The following is a 25,694-nucleotide window of genomic DNA, read 5'->3' on the forward strand; positions in this document are numbered from 1 at the left end:
ATGAATATATAAGTGATATAAGATGAAATAAGTAAAAAAAAAAACAAACCTTTAGTTTTGGGGTTTATCAGTTCCAGTGTGGTTTTGTGCTCTCCTCTGCATCTCTTCAGCTATTTTTGAACACTTAACAGATTCTATGCTACCTTTTTTTTTTCCCCTTTGTGGGATTTGTATTCCTTCAAAGACTAGCCCCATACTTTTCTATTTTATTTTTTTGTCAACGATATTTAATGAGCAGCTACTATATTATCACTGTGGTAGGGGCTGTGGATATTATCATCCCTACCATAGACATAGTACTTACCCTTCTGATAGTAATTACCTAGCTTTGTACCTGACTTTAGCACTTAGTTAACAGTATAACTTCAAGTAATTCACTTAATCTTTCTGAGCCTCAACTTTGTCATTGTTAAAGGGTGGGGAGAATATTGCATGTACAGGATAGCATTGAGATGGATATTATTCATTTATTCATGCATTCATTAATTCAATAAATATTTGTTAAGTGCTCTCTACATCTAATATGTATGTGTTTTGTGAACCAAAAATAGTATGTCTCTAGTGTAAATTTTTATTGTGTGTATGTAATAAACTGAACTAGCATTTTTTACTTTTACTTGCTGGTCTGTTTATTTTGTTTAAAAAATCTTTTTTAGCCATGATGTTCTATAAATTCAAGCACCAAAATGCGTCATCTTCTAGGTCAGAGTTGCTAACCATTTTCATGTCTAAATTCAACAAATCTGTGAATCTGATAATAGAGGATAACATTTTACTCAAAGTGGTCAGACACTCAGCCAACAAAACTGGAAAGTAAACAGAAGCAAGAAGAGAGCTAATGAATAATGAGAGCATAAAGGAAAGGAGGAAGTTTGAGGGATGGTTTTGAAATGTGCTTTCGTGAAATCACATGTGCTCCCTTTTTTCTATTAATATTTTGAATGTGAGGACTACAGGAAGAAAGGCAGATACCTCGCTGATAACCAAACTGCTTGTTGATTGGACTTCTGTGGACCATTTTATAAGGTGACTCAGCATGAGACGTCTGGAATATTTGTGTTCTGACATTCGCATTATTTGCTTTTGAGACTAAATCCCACACATATCTTTATAATATTTAATATAAGCAATAGTCATGGCAGAAAACCAATGGTACAGAAGCTTCCCTTACTTTGGTGAGAACATCAAACTTAAAGGAAGAGAAATATTTTATTGCAAAGCCCACAATTTTCACCCAACCTTACTTCTTGACAGATCCTGGTGGGATTAATTACACATAGACATTTTTCATACCATTTGCTACCTGCAATCTAATATTAGCTCTTCTGCTTGATCAAGGCTTCATCATACATATATGCACCTCCATATATATTTTATGACCTCAAGGAATTTGAGAATTCTCCCGTCTGCTGTCTGTTCCCTTTATCACTATGTCAACATCATAACTGATAACCAGGAACAAGAAGCAAACCTGGGTAGAAAATGTAGTAAAGGAAGAGTTAAAAGTCAGCAGACAGACTTAGTGACTTTGGAAATGAGGGGAGTCTCTGACTCACAGTAAAAAGTACAGCACATAAGTCCTTGACTCCAGATCAAAAGTTTTTCCACAGGAACAAGGATTCCCAATCCTGATACTGCTGTACATGGACCCTGGACTTGGCGGATGGTGGGAGCCCGTTGTCCCACTGGTGGTGTGGAAACATTCCAATAAGCAAGAGGGGGCTAAAATGATCCAAGGGGTGATGGATTGGAGTCAGAAACGTCAGTAGGAACTCACGTTTAGGTGGAAAAGCTAGTCTCGTCAGACAAATGCTGGTAAAAACGTCAGTGGTGCATAACCCTTTAGTATGTGTTCACAAGAGCCTTACATCGTTGTTCACATGTGACTTTAATAATCTACCCTCAGGGCTGCCAAGCTGTTTCTGTAAAGGCCTGAAAGCGAATATTTTAGGCTTTGTGGGCTCCATGGGCTCTGTAAAGACAATGCCATTCCGCCCCTTGTGGGACCTCCGCAGCCATCAACAAGCCTGTGGGTGAGAGAGCAGGTCTGTGCTCCACTCAGACAGGGCACCACACCTGACCTGTAGTCTGCCGACCCCTGATCTCTTCTACAGAATCAGAAAAGTGAAAGAAAATACTGCTGACCCCTGATCTCTTCTACAGAATCAGAAAAGTAAGAGAAAATACATGAACAGGACCACATGTGCTGTATGAGCTCAACACTGGAAGAAGTACTTGTAGAGAAAAATGTTAGCAGAAACTGCTCGGAAACATTAACCAGATTTTTCCCTGGGTGGTAGAATAAGAACTTTCCCCGCTCCTTATTCCTACCATTGCATTTTCATGTACTCAAAGTACGAAAAAGGAACCCAAAAGTCAGTCTCTGAATTCGTACTTTCATCAGAAAGCCAGAGATTCCCGGGTCAATTTAAGATTTGGAAATGTTCTTCTTGGTGACAGTTTTTTGAATATCCATTCAAAAAACAACAACAACAACAACAAAAAACTTGAGTTAATCTTCATCCAAGTCTCCATATTTGGACATTCAGAAGCCATCTTTTGCAATATTGCTTGCTTCCAGTCAACTCAGATTATGGTTTTGAATCTATCGTTAGTTATTCGTGAAATGTTTCACTTCTTCCAGAGCTTCTGAAGCTTTAGGAGGATCGCCTACAGGCACAATATTAGAAAATGTTGCCTGCACTCCTCAAGCTCTTCTTAATGACTCGTGTTCTTAATAGCCTCTGTTTAAGTGACAAAAGAACCAGTGTTGTTAGGAGGGATGTACAGTGCATTACACAAGTTTACCCTGGCAAGCCACAGGCCCTGATCTGGAATCCTGTGTCAGCACTTTTTAGTCCCACGAACATGGATACAGATGGGTGTGCAGGCTGCTCCCGGCTCTTCCCGGGGCCAACCAAAACATGAAAAACAAAGGCCTTTATAAGCTCAGTGCTGACCACAGTCCCTACAGCATTGCTAAAGTCACATTTTTCCTTTGACTTTCCATCTACAGAATACCTCTCACCTGAGAGAAATCAGATTGCATTCACAGGCCAGGACTCCAGCTTGTTCTAATGAGGGTATGTAATTGCTCCCTCTGGAAAAGGGAAAATGGAGCCTTTCTTGGTCTTTCTGTAAGAACTTAAAAAACAACCCAATGAGTCTCTGAACACAGGACACAAACCAAGGACAACTAGTTAGCCTGGAGGACAGGCACACAGTTGGCTGACACCATGCAAAGAACAGAAAATAAGGCCATTATCTGAGACCATTCAAGGGAGGGAAAGATACACTTTCTCAGCTTCACCAGCACCTCGAAGAGCCCCAACTTAGCCACCATAAAGTCATCCTCTCCTGTCTTTCACACCATCCATTATTCTCTCTCAGAAGGAATTTTGTGCTATTATAAGTAATCATCCTATTCTGGTTTAAACTTCTAGTTGCCTTACTAGAAACATGCTCTTTGTGAGGGCAGAGACCATAGTCCTTTTGTTTTTAGTTTTTGTTGTGTGTGCTGTTTTCTATAATAAATATGTGATAAACATTTGTTGAATGCATAGATGAATCACAGAATAATTGTAGAAAGACCCCAGATTACCAATCAGACAGTGTGTGTTCTAGTCTGGCTCTATCAACTGTGAGATATAATAATTAGGTTCCCAGCATGATGGGAACACCCACCCCAATCTTAGTAACTTACCTGGGAAAGCACTAACTTTTGCCCACATCACAAGTCTGCATGTTTGCTGAAGCTCTACTAGGCTTGGTTACAACCAGCCTTCAGGTTGGAGTCAGGCTGGCTCCCCACATCTCCGCATTCTGGGACAATCTTCTACTTGGAGCATGTTTTCATTGTGAATGGCAGAGGCATGAAGGGGAGAGAGGAAACACACATACCTCTTCAAGCCTCAGCTTGGACCTGACACACTGTCACTTCTGCCTACTTTCCATTGACCAAAGCAAAGCATATGGCCAAGCCCAACCTCAGAGAGCAGGGAAATAGACAACGTCACACAGTATTCCACAGCAAGGAAGAGGAGGGAAGGGAGAATTGTGGACAAATAATATTGCCTATAACATTAGACAAGCAAAACGCATAGTTTCAGTTTCTGGGGGAGGGGGAAGGGTGGGGAATGACAATTCTAGTCCTGATAAACACAGGGCTCTTCTGAGGGCCATATGTTCTTATGTAGACATTATGTAATTAAAATTGTTTAAGCAAGAGCCTGACATTGTGTTGGCACCAGATAATGATTGGAAATAACAAGTCATTTTCTTCTTCCTTTAGAAAAAAAGACGACAATCAAAATATAATACGATCGTTGCTTCACATAAGCTGTGTATAGAATATTGTGGGAACAGTAGATAGAGTTATAAAGTTGGCCTGAGTGATGTTCGTGATGTTCTTCAAGCTACTTTAAAATTAAGGAAGAACAGCCGTTGTGGAGAAGAGGGAAGTGGAAGTGTGTAGGAAGAGAGGAGGCGTTTGCTTTATCAGGAACATTTCCTTTTTAGAGTAAAGAGGAAAGATTTGAAACAAATTCGGCAAAAACCAAAGCTGTCATCTGATAAATCTAGATGTTGAAAAAATGGAGTCTGTTATGTTACTTTCAGTGTATGTGTGAACTATATGATAATCAAAAATTAGAATTTATAAATTATTATAAAATCAGTGCCTGGCAGACACACAAGGGAAGGAAGATATTCTGGGCAGAAAGAGGGCACGTGGTAGGAAAAATGACTTGGTCTTTTTTTTTTTTTTTTGAAGATTTTATTTATTTATTCAACAGACAGAGATCACAAGTAGGCAGAGAGGCAGGCAGAGAAAGAAGGGGAAACAGGTTCCCTGCTCAGCAGAGAGCCTGATATGGGGCTCAATCCCAGGACCCTGGGATCATGACCTGAGCCGAAGGCAGAGGCTTAACCCACTGAGCCACCGAGGGGCCCGGGACTTAATGGATAATAGAGCATGAGGGGAAACGGTGGGAGAGAATGAGACAGAGGAACAGGAAGGGACAGTATTAGTGTTATACAGCTGCGATACAAACACTGGGTGACTTAGAACAGAAAAAATTTATTGTTCCACCATCCTCTGTCTGAGGTCAAGGTATCAGCTGGGTTGTTTCCTTCTGAGGGCTCTGAGAGGAATCTGTTCCATGCTTCTGTCCTTGCTTCCAGTGAGGGCCAGTCATTCTTGGCATTCCTTGGCTCATACATACATCACCCCAATCTCTGTCTCCACCTTCACCTGGCATTCTCCTTGTGTGCCTCTGTCTTCACAGGGCCATCTCCCCACCGTACCCCCCTTTATGTCCAAATTCCCTCTTCACATAAGGACTTGTTGTCATGTTGGATTAAGTCGTGTTGGATTAAGAGCCCACCCTACTCCAGTTGAACCTCACCTTAATTTAACTAATGACATCAGCAACAACCCTATTTCTGAAAAAGATCACATTCTGAGGCACTGAAGATTAGGATCCCAACAGATCTTTTGGGGAGACACAATCTAACCCAGAAGAAATTGCTACTAATTTTTGGCTATTATCATCAGCAAATTTTTGTATTTCCTATGAAAATTCAAAGGAAGAGCATAGTATATTGTTAACCAATTGAAAGATCTCCTCAGGGAACCCATGTCTTAGCTGACTTGAAGGAAGGAAATCACCAGAAGGACGGTGCTTTCTGTGTTTCTTCCACTTTACTCTTCTTGTGCCTCCCAGACGAACCCCCACCAGGCTCTGCTTCGCAGAAGCTCACATGGGGTGACTCACCATCCTGCCCCATCAGTTCTGTCATCTGAAGAAAAAAGCCTCCGGCTACACCACCACTCTCTGGACTGCGGTGTTTGGCCCTGAAGTTAATTTTCAACCCTGGGCTCTACAGAAACGAAGTTGCACACCAAGATCCGGCAGCAAGATCTGCTTCCTGGTTTATCTCTGTTTTAGGAAACTTCCTAAATGGGCTCTTCATGACGCATGGACAGAATTTTCCATCCTTCATAATCTGTTTTCCGGTTTACAGCAAAAAAAAAAAAAAAAAAAAAAAAAAATGCCAGTGAGTTCCTTCAAATCAGTGCTTAGACCACTTGGCCCATCCCTCGTCCCAGCCAAATGCTTTTCCCCTCTAACTGAACTATGACTGAACTGTCTATCTCTCATCAACTTCTCTATCCCCCATTTCACTCCACTCTCTCCTTGGCTCCCTATTTTGTGAAAAACCACGTCCTTTTGTTCTTTGAGCATTCCCATGCCCTTTTTACCTCCAGGCCATTTCACAAGGTTCTTCCTCCAGCTTCTCAAATGTCAGCTCCCTCTGAAACTTCACTCTCATTCTCAATTAGCACTTCTTGGGAGAGGTCGTCTGTACCCTTCTTCTCCAGAATAGCTTCTTCAGATTCTCAGATTTCTCGTGTCATTTATTTCCTTTTAGAATTATTTGTTCATTTCATTAATTCCTGGCTGACTGTCTGTCTCCTTTAGAAAATGAGGAAATGTGTCCACCTAGTTCAATAATAGCCTCTGTACCTGGCACTTAATAAGGGCCTCATAAATGGAAATTAAATGAGAAAAATAAAACTTTGGGCTCAGGCCTTCTCCACCAAGTCTTCACAAGTTTAGGCTCTAAGCAGGAAAGGTAAGGCCACTTGCTTTAGCGGCCCGTTAGTGCCGGTGTCCCAGGTCTCTGGATTCTGTTTGCTGGGTTACTGATACCTTATTCTGAAGTCCCTAATCTTGGCTTTTGGATTTAGTTCCAAAATTCTGGATTCCAGACCCTGTTTACAAAAGACAGGACCCGAGGAGATCAGCTGGGCTTCTCCCTGCCTCTTCCTGCACTCAAGGTTTTGTGGGCTGGGAATGATACTTTCTGCTCCTACCTGGCTTAGTTAATAGCCACCGAACGGACCCCAAACCTCCGAAATCCCTCCTTGTCTGACTCGGTTCCTGTTCTCCCTCTCTCTCACGCCCATCTTTCCACTCTGAATCTTCCTTCTTTTTATTCCCACCCCAGTCAGACCATGACAACAAACATAAAGGTGTGGTTCCTACGAACACCACTTTTTAAAAGCTAATCATTCCAACTCCCAGCAACCTCTACTGGAGGCTTATGCAAAACTGCCAGTACACCGTTTCACTAAATACAACTAATCACCACATTAACAATTAGGATCGATGCATTTGCTGACTCCAGTACAGAAAGGGGTTACCCCTGTCACATTTTCAAGTTTGGGAACTTTTAGACAACTTTCAGATATGGATGAAACCATTTATAGCCTTGACAGTGGGGATGCCTTTAAGACTTCCCTCCACAAACTTAATTCTATCACTTTCTTTAAAATCCAGTGTCCGGAAGGCATTTGAGAAAAGCTACAGTGAGTTGCCTGGATATTGTCCAAGCTCTGGATACCATAGTTAGTCACACGGAATGTGGAATGGGCTAGACGTCTTGGAATTATTCTCGTTAAACGGGTGTAAGCGATTGACCCAAAAGCTTTAATAATCATTATTTGTTTAACAAGTTCCTGTGAGGAAAGCTATGCAGTTGTCTTGTGAAGTAGCTTCTTAAAAGGCTTTTATTTTGTCTGGATATGATAAGAATCATTACATGGTATGTCTAGCTGATGACTTAGTATTCTTGCAGCGCATAGAAACTTCTATGGGAAAAAGAATTAGACAATAAGCACCAATGACTTAATACATGCCATGTTTCCAATTCAATTTGCTTTGATAAAAATCAAATAATCCCCAGGAACACAAATATTTATCTACAGTGATTGGACAGTCTGTTAAAATTGGCATTCTCAGTCCCTCCAAAACATTCATTTGTCCTTTATACGACCCACACATTGTCAAGAGGTTAATAATGTTGAAAAATTCCTGTGGTGTTTCTAGTTTTTGTGCTATCTGGCAGAGAGCATCAGGATCCTTAATTTTGTTTTCAACATAGCATATTCTTTATTCACATTCAATGTTCCTCAGTCTTAATCAACAAAATAGGAAACAGATTGTTAAATTCTGAAGTCATTGTAAATTCATAGCATTTTTCCTCTGAGCAAAAATATTTTACATGACTACAATGAAATATGAAAAGAATCTGTATGATCAGGAAAAAAAAATTTGTATGGTCAGAAGGGTCAACAATTAAAAGAATAATAATGTGTCCTGAGTGAAACGGACCAAAATTCTAAAGGTAAACAGGTATTATTAAAGAGTTTAGTAAAGTGAGTTTTAAATGTGTTAGTGTTTATATTATAGAATATATTTCAGAATATGATCTAACCCTAAATATAATTATATACTACATTGCTTGTGCGCAAATATTATTCTTTCCTATTAGCATTGTTTTAGTTATGTTATTCTAAACACTTCAGCACCAAAGTAAAATATACCTTAAAAAAGATAAGTTAGGGGTGCCTGGGTGGCTCAGTGGGTTAAGCCTCTGTCTTCGGCTCAGGTCATGATCCCAGAGTCCTGGGATCAAGCCCCGCATCAGGGTCCCTGCTCAGCGAAAAGCCTGCTTCCTCCTCTCTCTCTCTGCCTGCCTCTCTGCCTCCTTGTGATCTCTGCCTGTCAAATAAATAAATAAGTAAAATCTTTTAAAAAAAAAGATAAGTTATCTACTCCAGTAAAATCATGGCAGATAAACCCTTTGATCAACTATGTCAACTATACGTTAAATCATAAAATCTCATAGGACTCACTATAGAGGACACCTTCATACTTTCAAGGTTACTATCTTCTTTAAAAGATTTTATTGATATAGAGAGAGAGACTACAAGTAGAGGGAGGGGCAAAGGGAGTGAGAGAGAGAATCCAAACCAGACTCTGAGCTGAGCACAGAGCCAGATAGATGCAGGGCTTGATTGATCTCAGGACCCAGAGAACCTGAGCCACAATCAAGAGTCGGACACTTAGCCAACTGGAGCCACTCAGGCATCCCTCATGGTTACTATCTTTTATACATTAGATTCCTAATGTGTTTCAAATAGGACTGGAAAAAGTAATTATTTATAGTGAGATATGGCAATAAATGATAGTCATCCAATTCAAAAGCATACATCGGCTTCACTTCCTTCAATAAATCTCAGGTGTTTAGAAGAAAAGTACAGTGAGAAGAAAATTCACATCAAAACAGCAGGTAGAGAAGTAAGACTCCCAATTTTAACCCGTCAGGGAGGTGGATGCCTCTAAAAACCGTAGGTTGTGTAGCTTCTTGTTAGTCTGTATGTTAAGCACATTGCTGTTAAAAAGCAAAGCAATAGACCACCATTTTTTCCTAAAGTGACATGTAGCTTGGAGATGTTCCCACTGTCCCCAACTTCTTTTTTGGACAATAATCTCCTCCACTACCTTTACTTACCTTATCCACTGACTCCTACCCCCATCTCTACCACTATTTTTCCATCTCCTTTGCCTCCTTCAGTCCCCTGAGCCCATCCTGACCAACCCCAACCAGCCTCATTCATGCCTATCTCCACCTTTATCCCTACAGCTTCACTCTCACGCATGGTCCCTCTGCTCTAGGCTATTTTGCCTTGGGTCCATGTTCAGTGGCTGGTGTGTGTGTGTGTGTGTGTGTGTGTGTGAGAGAGAGAGAGAGAGAGAGAGAGAGCACTTGTGTTTTGGAGTTATTCTCCCTGTGCTCAAACCCCAGCTCTGCTCTTAAACTGCTGTGAGGTGGGTCAGTAATGCCATTAAGTCACAGTGCCCCTTTCTGTAAAGTGAGGATTATAATGGAATTTACCTAATAGGGATATTGTGAGGCTAGAAGGAGATAATGGAAGTAAAGCACTCAATATAGTGCTGGTAAACAGTAAACACATAATAAATATGGGTTTTTATTATTTTTGTCATAGTTGTTATTTCACCCACACAGAGGTAATTCTCTTCAATGCAAGAGGAAAGTATTTTATATGACTTTGTAACACCCTGTAGGTATGACAACTGCACGTTTGAAATCAGGTCAAATGACCCAGCAAATCACACGCACTCATGCAGCAAAGAAACAGAAGCAGTGAAATAAAAACAGCCCCAGGTGATTCGGGATGGGAAAATCTCTGTGTCCGCAAGTCCTGTGCTTTGCTCTTTTCATAGCTTGAGTCCTCGAATGAAAGTATGCCTCGTTTACACAGTGAAGTTAATTACTTATTTGTTTGGGGTTGGATTCTGAATCCATAGGCAGATTAGAACAAGTTTTTTTTCCCCTCCCTGCATGAGATGCATAAACAGAGACAGCTATGCAGTTGTTGCTGTTAGAGAAAACCTTATCATCTCTTCCAACAATTTGTTGTGAGGACAATATCAGGAAAAAAAAAAAAACAAAAAAAAAAACCTTCCCAGTACTAGGGTGGGAGGGGTCAACAGACAGAACCCAGTGGGTGAAGCAGACGTGTTATCATGTGAAAACTGGTGCTGGGAGGAAGTTGCTGATAGAGCTGGAACCCCTGTTGACAAGGAGAATGGGCCAGAAGCTCTGTGATGTCCAAAGTCTTCAGTAATTGTCAGTAATTATATCTGAGAACAGACGGGATAAACACCTTCAAGTCTGTTAACTGGATTGTTTTGGAAAATCCCAGCTCCACTCTGAGAATCTCATCTGCCTAATTCCAATCTTGTCAATATTTTCAATGTGCATTTGAATATAAGAACCAGAGCCTTCTGAAACACTGCCATTTGGGTCAAACTAGGGAAGGACCAAGAGGGGAGTGGGGGAGGTGCGGGGCTGCAGATTGGTGGAACAAGAAAGCAGCTCCAGCAGAGACTGGCTGTCACAGAATGCCTTTCTATGGTTTTTAAAGGGAATTTCCAGGATGGACACACCTCATAGACAATGTAGGTAAGTATTGCAGTACATTCCAAAATCAAATACAAGTACTTTTTGTCATCTTCTATAATCCATGCCCCTGTTCCCAAGCATTTATGCAGATAACTGAAAAATGACAGCATAACACATTTCTTTCCTTGGCTCTCCATTTCTCTGAAGGCAGACAAGCTATGATACCGAAGGCAAACACACCACGTAACAAAGGAGATAATTGTGTCTCTCGGGTAATCCAGTGATTTTCTCCTGATGGTTGTGCCCTTTTGGTGCCCTTCCCAACATTGAAAGGAATCAACACACGTGCACCCACGGGAATAGAATGGCTCCAAATGGCCTTTTGTTCCCACATTCCTCACACTCTTCTCCTGGCCTTGCTACACTTTCAAAGTGAAATATATATATCCCTACTGTACCTTAGTTTGATAGCTGATCTATTGTTGTCTCTCACTGTGTTTTTTTAAGCCATCACTACTGATTATCCATTAACACTGTGTATTGGAGGGACAAATATCCATCCCGTACTGGGGTAAGAACAAGGGCCTGGAAGGTAAAAAAGCCTATGGGTCATTATCTAATCACCACCAAATGCAGACACACCATAATTTATGTCAGTGTGATATAAAGCATACAATTAAGGCAGAAATTATTAAGGCCAGGTGTAGACCCCAGTTTCTCCACATACTGTTTTCTCTACTTTGGTGTATGCTTGAAATTTTCCATCATAAAAAAAAGTCAAAAATTTATATGACATCAGAGAGACAAACTCAGAAAAGAAAAAAACAATGGGTCTGAACAATATTCTCTGACGTCAGATTACTGTAGGCATCATTCCTCTGCCCAGCAGACCTCCAGTGTTCCTCTTTGCAACCTTGGGAAGCTCGTGGGAGGAAGAGGGGTGTTTATTTTTAGTGTGAGTTACTTTAGTGAGTGCCCAGTTTTCTTGTTGAGGTGGCCCACACAGAAATGCTATGTATTTGATTTTTCAAACCACATGGAGGCAAGGAAATAAAAAGGGTAAAGACTTTGGCATTGGACAGAGTAGATTTAAATCCTCTTAGGGTTCAGCCTGGGGGAAGTTACTAATTTCTCTGACCTTTCATCCCTTGTAAAGTGGAGTTCATATCAGCCTCACAAGGTTATTATAAGAAAAGTGCCGACTCATACGTCTGGCAAATAATAGATTCCCAATGCATGTTCATTTCCTTCCTTCTTTTTAAAATATATTTTATTTAAAGATTTTTATATATTTATTTATTTGAGAGAGAGAGCTAGAGAAAGCATGAATGGTGGAGAGGGGCAGAGGGAGAAGGAGAAGCGGACTTCCCACCCAGTGGGGAGCTCAAACTGGGGCTTGATCCCAGAACCCTGAGATCATGTCCTGATCCAAAGGCAGACCCTTAACTGACTGAGCCACCCAGGTCCCTGTCCGTTCATCTTGTCATAGTTCAGTTGCTAATCATATAACAAGTGGAAGAAACTTCAAAGGCTTTCTAAGATATAACTCTGAAATCTTTTTAGTTCTCCAAAACACCAATAAAATCTTGGCCTATCCAGTCACTGCACATCATTAATAGCAGGGCTATTGACAGACAAGGATCCCATGTCTTTAGACAGATTGGACACCAGGTTGTGTGGCATTATTAGAAAGGACAATAAACTTTCAGTTAGGGACATGAATTCTCATCTCCACTTTCTCACTAAGAGATTTTGCCTTTAAAAGGGACACTTAACCATCTCTGCCCTTGGAGAGAAAATCTTTCAAAAGCATTTTTAAGCTCCCAACTTCCCAAGACACAGAGAATGAGAAGCCTAGAAACTGACTCAAATATATGAAATTAATAATTTGCTGTGCCATTATCCTAAATAGAGAGGCATTGGTTTGGTTGTCCTCAGCTATGAAAACCACCCTTATTAGAATTTGACAAAGTAAAAGCACTATACAAATATGAGGTTTTGACTCTGGATCAAACCACCTTCGCCAGAGGCCACTGCAAATAATAGTCGTGTTGTGTGATTATTATTGTTCTTACAATGATGAAAGCAGGATTAGGACTTTAATGCAATAAACAGGTGCAAATCAGCTAAAACCGAGGACAGAAAACAACTGACATTGTGGGACGTCAGGTGTCAGAGGCAGCGGGCCCCTGGCCTGGCCCTGTGCTTACCGCGGCCTTGGCAAGCTACTTCACGTCGAAGAGCCTCAGTAGCTTCATTGCTAGGATAAGGCATATCCGTCTTTAAAAGTTGTCAGAAGTTACATGAGAAAATGCTGGGAAAATGTCCCTGGCATGCTTAAGTGCTTAAGAATCTATTTTCTTTCTAGATTATGCTGAGTGAAATAAGTCAAGCAGAGAGAGTCAATTATCATATGGCTTCACTTATTTGTGGAGCATAACAAATAGCATGGAGGACAAGGGGAGATGGAGAGGAGAAGGGAGTTGAGGGAAATTGGAAGGGGAGGTGAACCATGAGAGACTATGGACTCTGAAAAACAATCTGAGGGGTTTTGAAGGGGCAGGGGGTGGGAGGTTGGGGGAACCAGGTGGTGGGTATTGGAGAGGGCACGGATTACATGGAGCACTGGGTGTGGTGCAAAAACAATGAAAACTGTTAAGCTGAAAATAAATTTTAAAAATTATTAAAAAAAAGAATCTATTTTCTTCCTGAATTTCTACTTTAGAAATAGAATACCAGCTCCTTGCCAATAACGTTAATTTTTCTGAGTTAAAATTAAAAAATTTTACATTTCATATTTACGAGTTACTCATTGTTATATGTGTATGTGTAAGAGAGAGACAGAGAAACAGAGATGACACCCTTATAGGGTTTCAAAAAACAGCAAAATCTTGACAGAAGATCAAGAGGACAGCAGTCAGCAGAGCCGAGCAATCACAAAGGCAACGTGGGACTCGTGGACAGACCAGACAGATTTAAGGATTAAATCACTCTCGGTAGGAAACTGTTTCCTTCCATCGAAAGTCACAGATGTCTCGGGGATGCCTAGGTGGCTCAGTCAATTAAGCATCTGCCTTTGGCTCAGGTCAGGATCCCAGGGTCCTGCGTTCAAGTCCCTCATTGGGCTCCCTCATTGGGCTCCTTCTTAGTGGGGAGTCTGTGTCTCCCCCTCCTTCTGCTGCTTCCCCTTGCCTGTGCACACATGTGCTCTTTCTCTCTCTTTCTCTGTGTCAAATAAATAAATAAATAAAGTCTTAAAAAAAAAAAAAAAAAAGCTATGGATGTCTCTCAAGTCCTTGCCGCCACAGCCCCAGTCACAGGCAACTTGTGCACGTATTTTGGTCAAGATGATTTGCAGAACTGAGTGAAATAAGTCAATCAGAGAAAGACAATTATCATACGATCTCATTCATATGTGGACTTTAAGAAATAAAACGGAGGATCATAGGGGAAGGGAGGGAAAAATGAAATAAGACGAAATCAGAGAGGGAGGGAGACAAACCAGAAGAAGCTCTTAACTATAGGAAACAAACTGAGGGCTGCAGGAAAGGAGGAGGAAGGAGATAGGGGGCTGGGGTAACTGGGTGAACGGCATTAAGGATGCACACGATGTGATGAGCACTGGGTGTTATATGCAACTGATGAATCCTGACCTCTATCTCGGAAACTAATAATACACTTGATTTAATACAGTAATACAGTAAATAATTATACATATATCATATGTTTTATATATATAATATAAATATTAATACAGTAAATAATACACTGGCACTTAAATAAAATAAAATTAAAAATAGATAGAAATAAAAAGTCACATGTCTGTAAAGCCTTTGCCACCATAGCCCCAGTCACAGGCAACTTGTGCACGTATGTTGGTCAAGACGATTTGCAAATCCCCCTTGAAAAACACAGGCCTCACACCTCCAGCGTATCCCATATCTGAAGAATTCAAAGCTAAGAGCGAGCCTGCACAGCGCATGTGAACACGGCTGAAGCATCTGCATTTGAGATGTTACGTTTTAAACAAGTGCCGGAGACAGAAGCCTCTTCAGTGGAAAATCAGCTTTGACTCAAGAAAGTGACCTGTAAAACCCTGGACAGTGCAGGATGTGACCCCAGCACTCATACTGACACAAATCAGCAGGTGACTCAAAACCCAGGGGACAGGAAGAAACAACCCCACAGACAGAACAACCCAGAAGACCAAGCATTCCCCAGACCGTATTTATCATCATCCTAATGGTTTGGACTAGGGGACAAGCCACTTCTGGTATCAAAACCACTCCATGGTGTGTGTTAGCTTTGCTCTATGTGAATTCAATATGCAGATGAATATATATATTTTTCCATTGTTTAGGCTGAGTTTTTCTCAAAGATGGCTGGCAGTTTTGTTTAAAAAAAAAAAAAAGATGGCCGGTGTGATACAACACCACATTTACAGAGAAATACCTATAACAAACGGTGCCAAGACACCCTAATCCTATTTGAGGACACCACCTTTTATGTGTACAGGATAGGTATTAACTCTGGCCCCTAGGATTTTCGGGCCTCACACCACAAGATGGGATTTAGGACACTTACATACGTTAGCTATCTTTCTGTAGTGGCTCACTATAATGGTTGGTGCTCCCAGGGCTTTCCTAATTTAGGACAAAAGATTATTTCACTGTGTCTCTGTGCCAAACTGAAAAAGCAACTGGTCTACCTCAACATTTCTTCAGCTCATACGTCCTTCCCAGTGCCTGACTCCTTTTTTCTTTTCTCTTTCTAGCCTCAGAGTTCCTTTCTCCAAAGCTACTCATCTTTTTCTCACCTCATATCAACAAGGAAATCATTTAGCTGATGAGATTGTTTGCCCCAGTTTACTCTGTGGTAAAGACAGACCTTCTGTATTGTGGAATCCCGGCCAGAAAGACAGCTCGGCTACAGCCACCGCCTCCTCATCCTTGGAGGGGGAGAACCCAGACATGTCTCGGGACCTGCAACTGCCCCAGCCTGAGGAGACAGGAACGTCCGAGACAAGAGAGGAAATGCTATGGACAACAGCAGAAGCCGCACAGTCCACCACACCCAGTGGTGGAATTTGTTCCCAGTAAACACACATTGCTCTAAGCACCATTATTTATTAGAGATGAAAGAGAAAGATCATCTGCTTCTCAATTCAGTTCCACTCTTCATAGGATACACATGGAAAGTGGGTATCTGCACTTCTGTGATCCAGAAACTAGACTGCGAAGCCCAGAGCTACCTAAAGTTTGCTCTGTTCCATGCACCTTGTGTACCATGTCTCCCTTGAAACTCCAAGATGGGCGGTGACTTCCGATCAGACCGGAAAATCATGAAACATGAATAACCTGTGGAACACTCTTTGGAAATCAAGTCAACATTCTTTAGGAATGATACAGCGTTGAGAATTAGCCTTATTAAACAACATTTAACCTAAGTGAAATGATAGTAAAGAGAATAAGGAAGAATAAAGAAAAAGAACAGTGGAAGTACCAGCCATAATCCACATCCTGAGGGGGTCCTTCCTGTCTTAGCCCAGCCTGTCTCCCCGTAGTTGAGGATGCTATAACAATCAGAACTTGCAGAAATCTCCCGGGTTCCTCTTCTTCTCTTACATAGTATCTCTCAGCTCAGTCCGAAATCTCCCGGGTTCCTCTTCTTCTCTTGCATAGTATCTCTGAGCTCAGTCCAAGAGCCATGTATCCACCTCTCTCCAGCTCCTAGCTCATGGTGAGCAAAGCATTTAGTCGTCCCTCCCAGCCCATATTCCAAACACCTTGCCATGCTTCCCTGGGTATGGTCTTCAGAGTCAGGACCCCATTTTTTTTTAAGCTCTTCAGGGATAACACCCTGTTCTTTCAATGATGGATCTGATTTTTCGGATCGTCAAGAGGTATTCACAGCCAGTCCCTCTAGGGAATAAAATTGGTCATCAAGCCAGATAAATCATTTTCTGTTAAAAATAAAGTGTGTGTGTGTGTGTGAGAGAGAGAGAGAGAGAGAGAAACTGGGCCAGAAAGATGTTTCCATTGAAACATTTAAATATGTTTTATGCCAGTATGTGTGAAAAATTTCCAAGGGTCACAGCTCTGAAGGACAATTCACATTTGGATATAGACATTGTGCTCTGTTTGCTTTAAAAGATTGATTATTTTATAGCTACAACTCATAAAGCCTGTGGTCATAAAACACCTCCCTCTATCTTGGAGGCAGACTACACTTGTATAAATAATGTTATCAGGTTCTAACTCAGCTAAGACCACTGCTGGCCCTAAACGTGGCTAGACTCCACGCCGCACTCATGTAGCCAGGACCACAGAATCTATTCCCAAGAACAAATATGACTTCTAGCTTACATGGGAAAATAAAAAAGGAAATTTCATCCCAAAAGAATAAATATTAAGAAGGATAAGAAGTGACTTAAAAAAATCAAAATAGCTTTAAAGATAGAAATAAGCATAATATTGGCTTGGGGGCATTTTTATCAGTTACAGAGGGCTTTTAAAGAGAGAAGCAGCAACTCTATCTTGATTCCACATCTGCTACTTGCCAAGGTGTGGTCATCCGTCTTCCACAGCCCTGCTCTGTCACCATTTAGCTCCAACCGACTTAACTGTGCCCTTTGTCACTTTACAGGCCTGCTCCCCAAATCTGTTGTTTGCTACTTTAGAAGCTCCTTATCTCCTACGGTTTAGTATTCTATGCCTACTACTTCCACATTTTGTTTACCTGTTCCCTTCTTAATCCCCTAAGAAGTGGGATTGTGGTTTTCTGAAATAAAGACTACACTTCCAGTCAGACAGAGATGGATTCAAATCCTGGCTTTTAGTGGTGACCTCAGAAAATGTAATTAATCTTTCTAAGTTCTCCAAATTAAAAAAAAGATTACTGTAGGTTGTCCTAAATTATTTAACATATGTTCCTTAAAAAATTTTTAAATGAATACATAAGCCAAGTATTTATGAGTTTGTTCAGTGTGTTTTGTTATTTTTTTTTTCCCCAAGATTTTATTTATTTATTTGACAGAGAAAGAGAAGGATCACAAGTAGGCAGAGAGACAGGCAGAGAAAGGGGAGGAGGGAAGCAGGCTCCTGCTGAGAAGAGAGCCCAAAGTGGGGCTTTACGCCAGGACCCTGGGATCATGACCTGAGCCACAGGCAGAGGCTTAATCCACTGAGGCACCAGGTGCCCCTGTTCGCTGTATTTTGTATGCCTACATCATATATATAAGTTTTATGAAGTGGGAACATAGTCTAATCTTTCTTGTTGTGCAGTCTGCTTTGTTTCCCTTTACATTACCAATAATGCCGCCTCTGCCTGTAGATCTTTGCAGGGACCAAGAGCCATATAATCGTAAGCATATGCCTTTCTGTTGTGGTTGCTGAAATGCTGGCATTGTGTCTGATACTGGAAGGTTCCTCTCCATTTTGGTTTCACATCTGCCTCCCTCTGCGTGCATATATTGGCCCTCCTGCTGTCCTCTAGAGCAACACTGATGAATCTAATCCCCTTGTCATAGGCAAGCCACCTACTCACTCTTCACCTCCACTGTCGTCCACCCCATGGGAGAGTATCTCAAAGCTATCTTTCAATTATTATGGTTGACATTAGCAGCTATTTCCTCTTTTTATATAACCAATACATTTTCTGTGCATCGTTTCGATCTCTGTAACATTGTCAAAAGCTGTCTTAGCTTTTGAAGTCAGACTGGTAGGGTTCAAATCGCAGTCACTTAACGGCTGCATGTCCTCTCTGAGCGTCTGTGTCTTCCTCTGTAAGACAGGGATGATAGAAACCACTTTGTAAGGTTGTTCCGAGGATTATATGATTCCCAGAATACCTACAAAGTGCCAAGCTCAGTAGCTGGCACGAGGCAAGCACGATGTTTGCTGCTGTGAGGAGGAAGATAAAGATGTATGTGCTCGGGAAAATCACTGTCGTCTTTCCATGTCTCAGTTTCCTAATCTGTGAGATGAAAAGGAAAATGGATAAACGCTGACAACAGCGGTAGTGATGATGACACAATCCTTGAGCCCTTGACACTTTTCAAAGCACATCCATACACAGTGGGTCCCTGGGGAGCACTCACTGGTATCCCTGCTCTCGGCATCTCCGACTTGCCGCACAGCCCAGCAATGTGCCGCAGAACATAAATGCTGACGCTGGCCCTGGGCCTCCATTTAGCAGAAAGATCCAAAGTCCTCACAGACCTTATCCCTCCACCAGTATCTGACTTGCTATCTGCAAAATAATTCAGGCCCATAAATTGGACTCCCAAATGACACCAAGAGACTGGAAAGAAAGAGACAGGCAAAGAATAAAACAAGGCAATCGTCTCTGTGGAGCAACTACACCATATCACACTACGCTGTTGATCATTGGTACCATATTACGTACCCTATAGACCATCAGAATGTCGATCCCATGGAGTCCTCACAACAACCTAGGTGGAAGTTTTTATTACCCATATTTCTGAGAATTCCCTCAGAGGAGTTCAATAGGCGTGCCAAGGTCACACAGCTACTGACTTTAAAACCAGGATGGAAGTCTGACCAAGCCCAAAGTTCAAGCTCATGCTAAAGTTCCATGCTGCCTCGTGGAGATTTGCAGTCTACTAGGATTGGGGTTGCCAATTTTTTTTTAAGTTTTTTTTTTTAATTTATTTGACAGAGAGAGATTACAAATAGGCAGAGGGGCAGGCAGAGAGAGAGGGGAAAGCGGGCTCTCTGCTCAGCAGAGAGCCCAATGCAGGGATCAATCCCAGGACCCTGAGATCATGACCTGAGCCGAAGGTCAGAGGCTCAACCCACTGATCCAGGTGCCCCTGTTGGTTGTCATTTTAACTTCTCCACTAAATCTCCAGCCCATTGAAAAGTTCTGCTCCTTAAATGGTGCCAAGAGCATGTGTTATTTTATCATACACAACTAGCCTATAGGTGGCGCTATTTTTCACTCATGAGTGATCCAATATGGCGCCTCTCCTGAAAGCTTCAAAGCAAAAATGTCACTGTATTTTGAGGGTACCCAGAGATGGCTCTGCCTCACAAGTCTATCAAGTTAAGTGATCAAGACAGCTATTGAGCAACGACATTTCTACCATATTTACAGAATAACAGAGAACAAACACGTCTGAAGCATGATCATTGTTCCATACAATAAATATTGTCATTGAGTGAGCTCAGGCCACTTATTTTGTTCTTGTTCTTCCTCATTTGTCACCAACACACTTCTTTGCTCCCTGATTTGACGGCGGCTAGCCCTGAGGGCACATGAAGGTGAAGTTAGCATAAAATCCATTGCTAAAAAAGTTTCCAGTCGGTCAACAGACTTGCTTTCCTGTTTAAAGGAAGCAGCATGAAAATGAGAGAGCAATGAAGTCACGGTCTGGAGACCCCAAGGATTTCACTGCTTTTGGCAAACTCCACTGATCTAGAATACTTGGCTTAAATGAGTGAAATTACAATTATATGTTAAGACCCATCTACGTTATCTTCATTGCCATTTCAGTAGACAGTGACTAGATGTCAGGCAGGGTACACTAACTATTATTGTATTGGGGCCTCACAGATAATCCCGAGAGGTAGGCACAAGTGTTATACCCACATTTAATGAGGAAGCTGAGGCACAAAAATGTTATGTAACTTTCCCATTGTCAGAGAACAAAACAATGGTAGCATGAGGATGCACACCCCAGCAGCCAGACTCCGACACCCATGCTTTCTCAAAGCAAGTTTCTGATTGCCTCTGGAGAATGGTGAGATACTCAGTTGCGTGCCCATAAACAGGAACTGTTTAGTTTAATAGTTTTCATGAGATTTCTCAGTCCATTTAAACAATCCTGTACTAATCAGTTGGTGTGATGAAAATGAACACGATCTCCGTGTGCTAAGCAAACCCTAACCACGGAGAGCACATGAATTTCCTCTGTGGGTCACTTGGTTTACCTGCTGAGTTGATCACACACAACACTTGAGTTGGAATTACACTCAAAATTTCTGGCATGGGTGGAGCTACCTGGTAGTAGGTGTACTTAAGGGATTACATTTGATTCTTACTGTGACTTTTACTGGAAGTCTCTGACAATGAGAGGAATAGCTGTTAGAAAGGAAAGGTAAAAAGAAAGCTGTCCGCCCGTGGAACAGTTTGTTATTGGTTTGTTTCAGAGCCTAGAGCTCATAAATCTTCCCCTCCTTTTGATTTCACAAAGGTCCTTCTCTTTCCAGAAAGTTCCTCTTCCCAAAGCCAAGGACCGATAAGGAATGAAGACAGAACAACAGGTGCCTTGTTGTCTCAAGTGGCTTATTGACATCGCTGAGATTTTTCAGACTGGGTAGTACCCATTCAGCTCATTATGCCCCTCACAGCTCTCTCTCTCTCATTCTCATTCTTTTCTCATTCTCTCTATTTTCAAGTTTAATGCAGCTCAATTTATGTTCCACAAGGGAAGATCCCATTACAGGAGCTATGTAGGTGGCCACAAGATACAACTGAAAGACATAGGGGCATAAAGGCTTGTAACAAGGCACCTAGGACACCCCACCCTGGGCAATGCTCCCTGTGTTAGAGCTATCTGCCAAGGACACGAGACAAATGGCACAGCCCTCACTAGGGGTCAGAAGGTCGAGATCCCAGCGTGGCTCACCCTGTAGTCTTGGGCAAGCTCCTTTTCCTGTTGAGGCTCCAATTGTCTCACTCATATAAGGGATAAAGCTTCACCAGAGGGTTAGTGGAAATTCATGAGATCTCGGGCAGGCAGACACGCTCTAGGTCACTCTAGGGGCCTGTGTCAACAATGGTTGTGGGCTGATTTTCCAGAGTTCTGGTCTTGCCTCTCACTCTCACCGGAAACTTGTCCTTGATCCTTCCACCTCTTCCCAAGCCCAGAAGAAGTCAAGATTTGCCATTGCCTTGGGTGTGATCTCAGTCAGTCTTACTAATCAACATGACTTCCTGTTTCCCTACAGTGAGAAAAGAGGAGGGAAGCAAGGTCTGAGGGGAGTGGCGGGGGGCCGCACCAAAAGAGGACCTCAGCAGGGACGAGAGCCTGCTCAAGCTGAGTCAGTCCCATGTTTTTTTCCTGTTAAATGATTCACAGGCCAAGGCAAATCAGCCGGAGATAGGTGCAAACTCTTCTCTGCCTTTCGTGAGCTTCAGATGAGTTGGTGATTTTTGTTTTTGTTTTCCTGTCTCACTGCACTTTCCTTGGAAACAGGATTGTGCTGTTTTCATTCCAGGTTGAGGTCCCCCCCTCCCCGTCATTACAGTGTCCTGGAGTGGAGGGGTTGTCATATCCAAAAAATACTGTGCTCATACACGACTTTGAAACTTACAGGGTTATTTGAAATGTTATTCATATTCCTTACATTTCTTGTGTTTTTTGGACTCAAGTAGATTAAATTATAAACAAAATTTCACAGCATATTATAAATAATGAAGTCTGAGTTTTGTAAAAATCAAGCTCTAGATGTATGAATTTCCTATATGTGTCTTAAAAGGTTTATTATTGTACATATTGTACATTATTATTGTACAAGACTTTTTTCAGTTATCTGGGTTTTTGTTTTTGTTTTTTAAGATTTTGAGAGAGAGGGGCCCCTGGGTGGCTCAGTGGGTTAAAGCTTCTGCCTTCGGCTCAGGTCATGATCCCAGGATCCTGGGATTGAGCCCTGCATCGGCTCTCTGCTCAGCGGGAAGCCTGCTTCTCTTCCTCTCTCTCTGCATGCCTCTCTGCCTACTTGTAATCTCTGGCTATCAAAAAAAAAAAAAAAGATTTTGAGAGAGAGACAGAATGAGTAGTGGGAAGGAGCAAAAGGAGAAAGAGAGAGAAGCAGACTCCCCGCTGAGCAGGAAGCCTGATGCGGGTCTTGATCCAGGACCCAAAGATCATGACCTAGGGTGAAGGCTGACACTTAAGCTTTTTTCAGTTATTTTGAATGGGAATTCCTTCTGAATATATAACAGATAAAATACGTCTCTTCATTCATTATTAAAAGTCATGGTCCCTAATCCTTTTAACACTCCCAGCCACCGTTTTGTCCTCTCGTGTTTAAGTGAGGTCAAGTTTCATTGAGGCCCTTCTTCCATGTTTTGCTTAATCTCCATGAGTATCCATAGCCACAGCATCCTTTTTAGCCAAGTTATTCAGGAAGAGATTGTTTTACTATTTGGTTAAATCTGGGCATTCCCCAGCTTAAGACACCCGGTAACTTCTGATTAGAGTTAGAATATTAGTCAAACTCCTTTTCATGACCTATAGAGCCCCATATGGCCTATTCCCTGCCTTTCTTTCCAACTAATCTCCCCCTCCTCCACTGTGGCCCACACACTGGCTTTCTCTCTGTCCCTCAAAAGGGCCAAGATGTCTCAGGTTCTTTGCACTTGGCATTGCTACTTCCTAAAAGAGTCTTCCCTCATTTCCATCTGACTGCCTCCTTCTCCCTATTTAGTTCTAAGGTCAAATGTCACTTCCTCACAGAAGCCATCAATGTCTCCCACACCAAATAGGTTTTAACTATTTTCCTGTTTTGTTTTCTCCCGAGCAGTTAAAGCACTATTGGAATGCTTTGTTTCCTCATTTTTTAGTTTTTGTCAATATTTGTTCTCTGTCAGGCCTGCCATACTTCAGGAGAAGAAGGCCTTTATCTGTCTTGTTCACTGTTTTATCACAGTTTCCAGAACAGTTCTTGACACACAGGAGGCACTCAATAAATGCTGCTGAAGGAAAAAAACCTTGGCTCATCTCCACACCTACTTAAAGCTCATCTCCATTTGCTATGGGGAGTTCTGGTTGCCTTGAGTCTTATTACACATTGGGTAATCCAGTCTGCATTATCAATTACAATGATATCCTCAGATGACTGTCACAACAGTAAAAAGATGGTAATGTCCATGTCATCCCATTCAATTTTGGAAAGACACAAAAGATCTAATAGAATGTTGATGGCACACCCTAATTTCTTCAGTAGTTCTTTTCAAACTTTTCCAAAAAGATGTACCTAATTGTTTAGAATAGTGAATAATCATATTCAGAAGGAGATCAGAAGAGGAGTACAAAATGGCCTTCAAGGACAATTTATCTTTGAAGTCACACATTATGTTTTTAAAATCCAGATGAATTTTGTATTCTAATAATCACATACCTGGGTTTGACATAGCATAAAAGAAAATTTCCCTCAAATTTGGTGGAAAAAATGTGCCCTCCAAGAAGATGCATCTTGTTTACCCTGGAAAATGACTGAAAACCCCCTAGGTACCTATTATTCAAGCTGATAATCATCTAGAAATAATTCTGGAGGAGCCTTGAAGGGAGGACAGCCCCTACTCACCCTTCATTATCCTCACCCCATCTTCACCCCAGTGAGGAAGAACTCAGGAATAAAGACACCTAAGTGAAACTTGAGTCCTAATGGGCGCCAAGTTTTGAGAAGCAAAAGAGAGAAAAAAGCTATATCTTTCTGCATCCCTCTCTTTTCAGACTTCTCTTTTAAAACATTTCGCTTGGTGAGGTGAGAGGTACAAGCTCTTCTTGCTCTTGGGAGGAGAGAACCTAGAGTGAGTCTGTAACGCACTTCGCCGAGGACCATCCTGGTTCTGACTATGTGGTTGTGGCAGTATTATCTGTTCACCCTTTCCACTTGTATAGTATATGGTCAGCCCAAGGGATGCCTTCCCCACTCTCCCTCCCACTTAAAAGAACAAGCAGGAACCACTATAAAGGAGTCTGAACAACACGATGTAAATCTCCTTCCAATCCAACATCAACCCACCGAGTAAAAGGAGTCCTTGTGACTCAGATGAATTGTCCATTTGATCCACTGAGAAAAGTCACAAAAGCATTTGGGGTCCAAACTTTGGTTTTAGCAATGATATTTTCTTTGTCTAATACATTTCTACACTTAGGAATTGGTGATTACTATGGGTTGCTCAATGAGGACTGGAGATTCAGGACCCAAGCCATCATATGTACATTACAATAATAATATTTAGAGGAAGAAGACAAAAGAAAAAACCGGGATGGTAAGAGTGAATTGAGTTCATTAGTAAAAGCATTTTAAAATAAAGTAAAATGTGATGAACAAAAAGTGTGCAGTCAGAGATGCCACATGAATTTGAATAATCAGCCCTTTCAATGACCTGACATTTGAAGGCATGAAAAAGAAGACCGACCGTTATCCCATGAATGTACCAAAAAAGATTGCTGGGATAGTAATTATGGTGGCCACTGTGGGAAGCAGAATAGACCCATGGTCCCAGCTGCTGCCCTCTGAAATCCATCACCACATTTGCTCTGAGGCTATGCTTTCTGTGACCACTCGCAGCCATGACTAAGCAGAGCAGGGCCTAACGCAGACCCATTCCTAAAAGATGCAGGACTCCTCTAATGGGCAGCATTTGTTTGAGGACTCCACGTTAGCCTTGCCAAAACTTCCTCAGAAATGAAATCTGAGGCAAAAAAAAAAAAAATTTTTTTTAGAGATGTTATTTATTTGTTTATTTTAGAGAAAGAGAGAGTTGGGCAGGGGAGAGGGAAGGACAGAGAAAAGGAGAGAGAGAATCTTAAGCAGAGCCCCCGCTCAGCACGACCCTGAGATCATGATATGAGTTGAAATCAACAGTCAGATGCATAAGTGACTGAGTCACCCAGGCCCCGCCAGAATTGAAATCTTGAGGCATTTCTTCCTTGCCTTCTTTCCCCCTCTCCTTCACGGGGCTCCATCCTGCATAGCGGCCTAACAGCTCTCCCAGCCTCCTGCAACATCCTTCCCATTTTTCTCCCACAAGGTTTTCCTCAACAAGTCTCTCGTATATCTATTCTCATCGGAGCTTCTGGTTCTCGGAAGACCTGAACCAACACAGTGACCCAAGTCGGGATCTATTTGAGGGCAGGAAGAATTAGGCCATTTGATGCA

The 25,694-nt window shown here is 41.8% G+C and overlaps 1 long non-coding RNA gene across 1 annotated transcript in view; it reads right to left on the bottom strand.

The window, feature by feature from the left end:
- Positions 1-4,937: 4,937 nt before the first annotated feature.
- The window catches only part of LOC122917559, a 108,163-nt gene continuing 87,406 nt past the window's right edge, over positions 4,938-25,694 (bottom strand). Inside the window, exon 3 of the long non-coding RNA XR_006386403.1 lies at positions 4,938-6,006. This is a non-coding gene — a long non-coding RNA (uncharacterized LOC122917559). The remainder of the gene's footprint in view (positions 6,007-25,694) is intronic.

Source organism: Neovison vison, chromosome 9 (genome assembly GCF_020171115.1).
Source record: "Neovison vison isolate M4711 chromosome 9, ASM_NN_V1, whole genome shotgun sequence".
In the NCBI taxonomy this organism is placed as follows: domain Eukaryota; kingdom Metazoa; phylum Chordata; class Mammalia; order Carnivora; family Mustelidae; genus Neogale; species Neogale vison.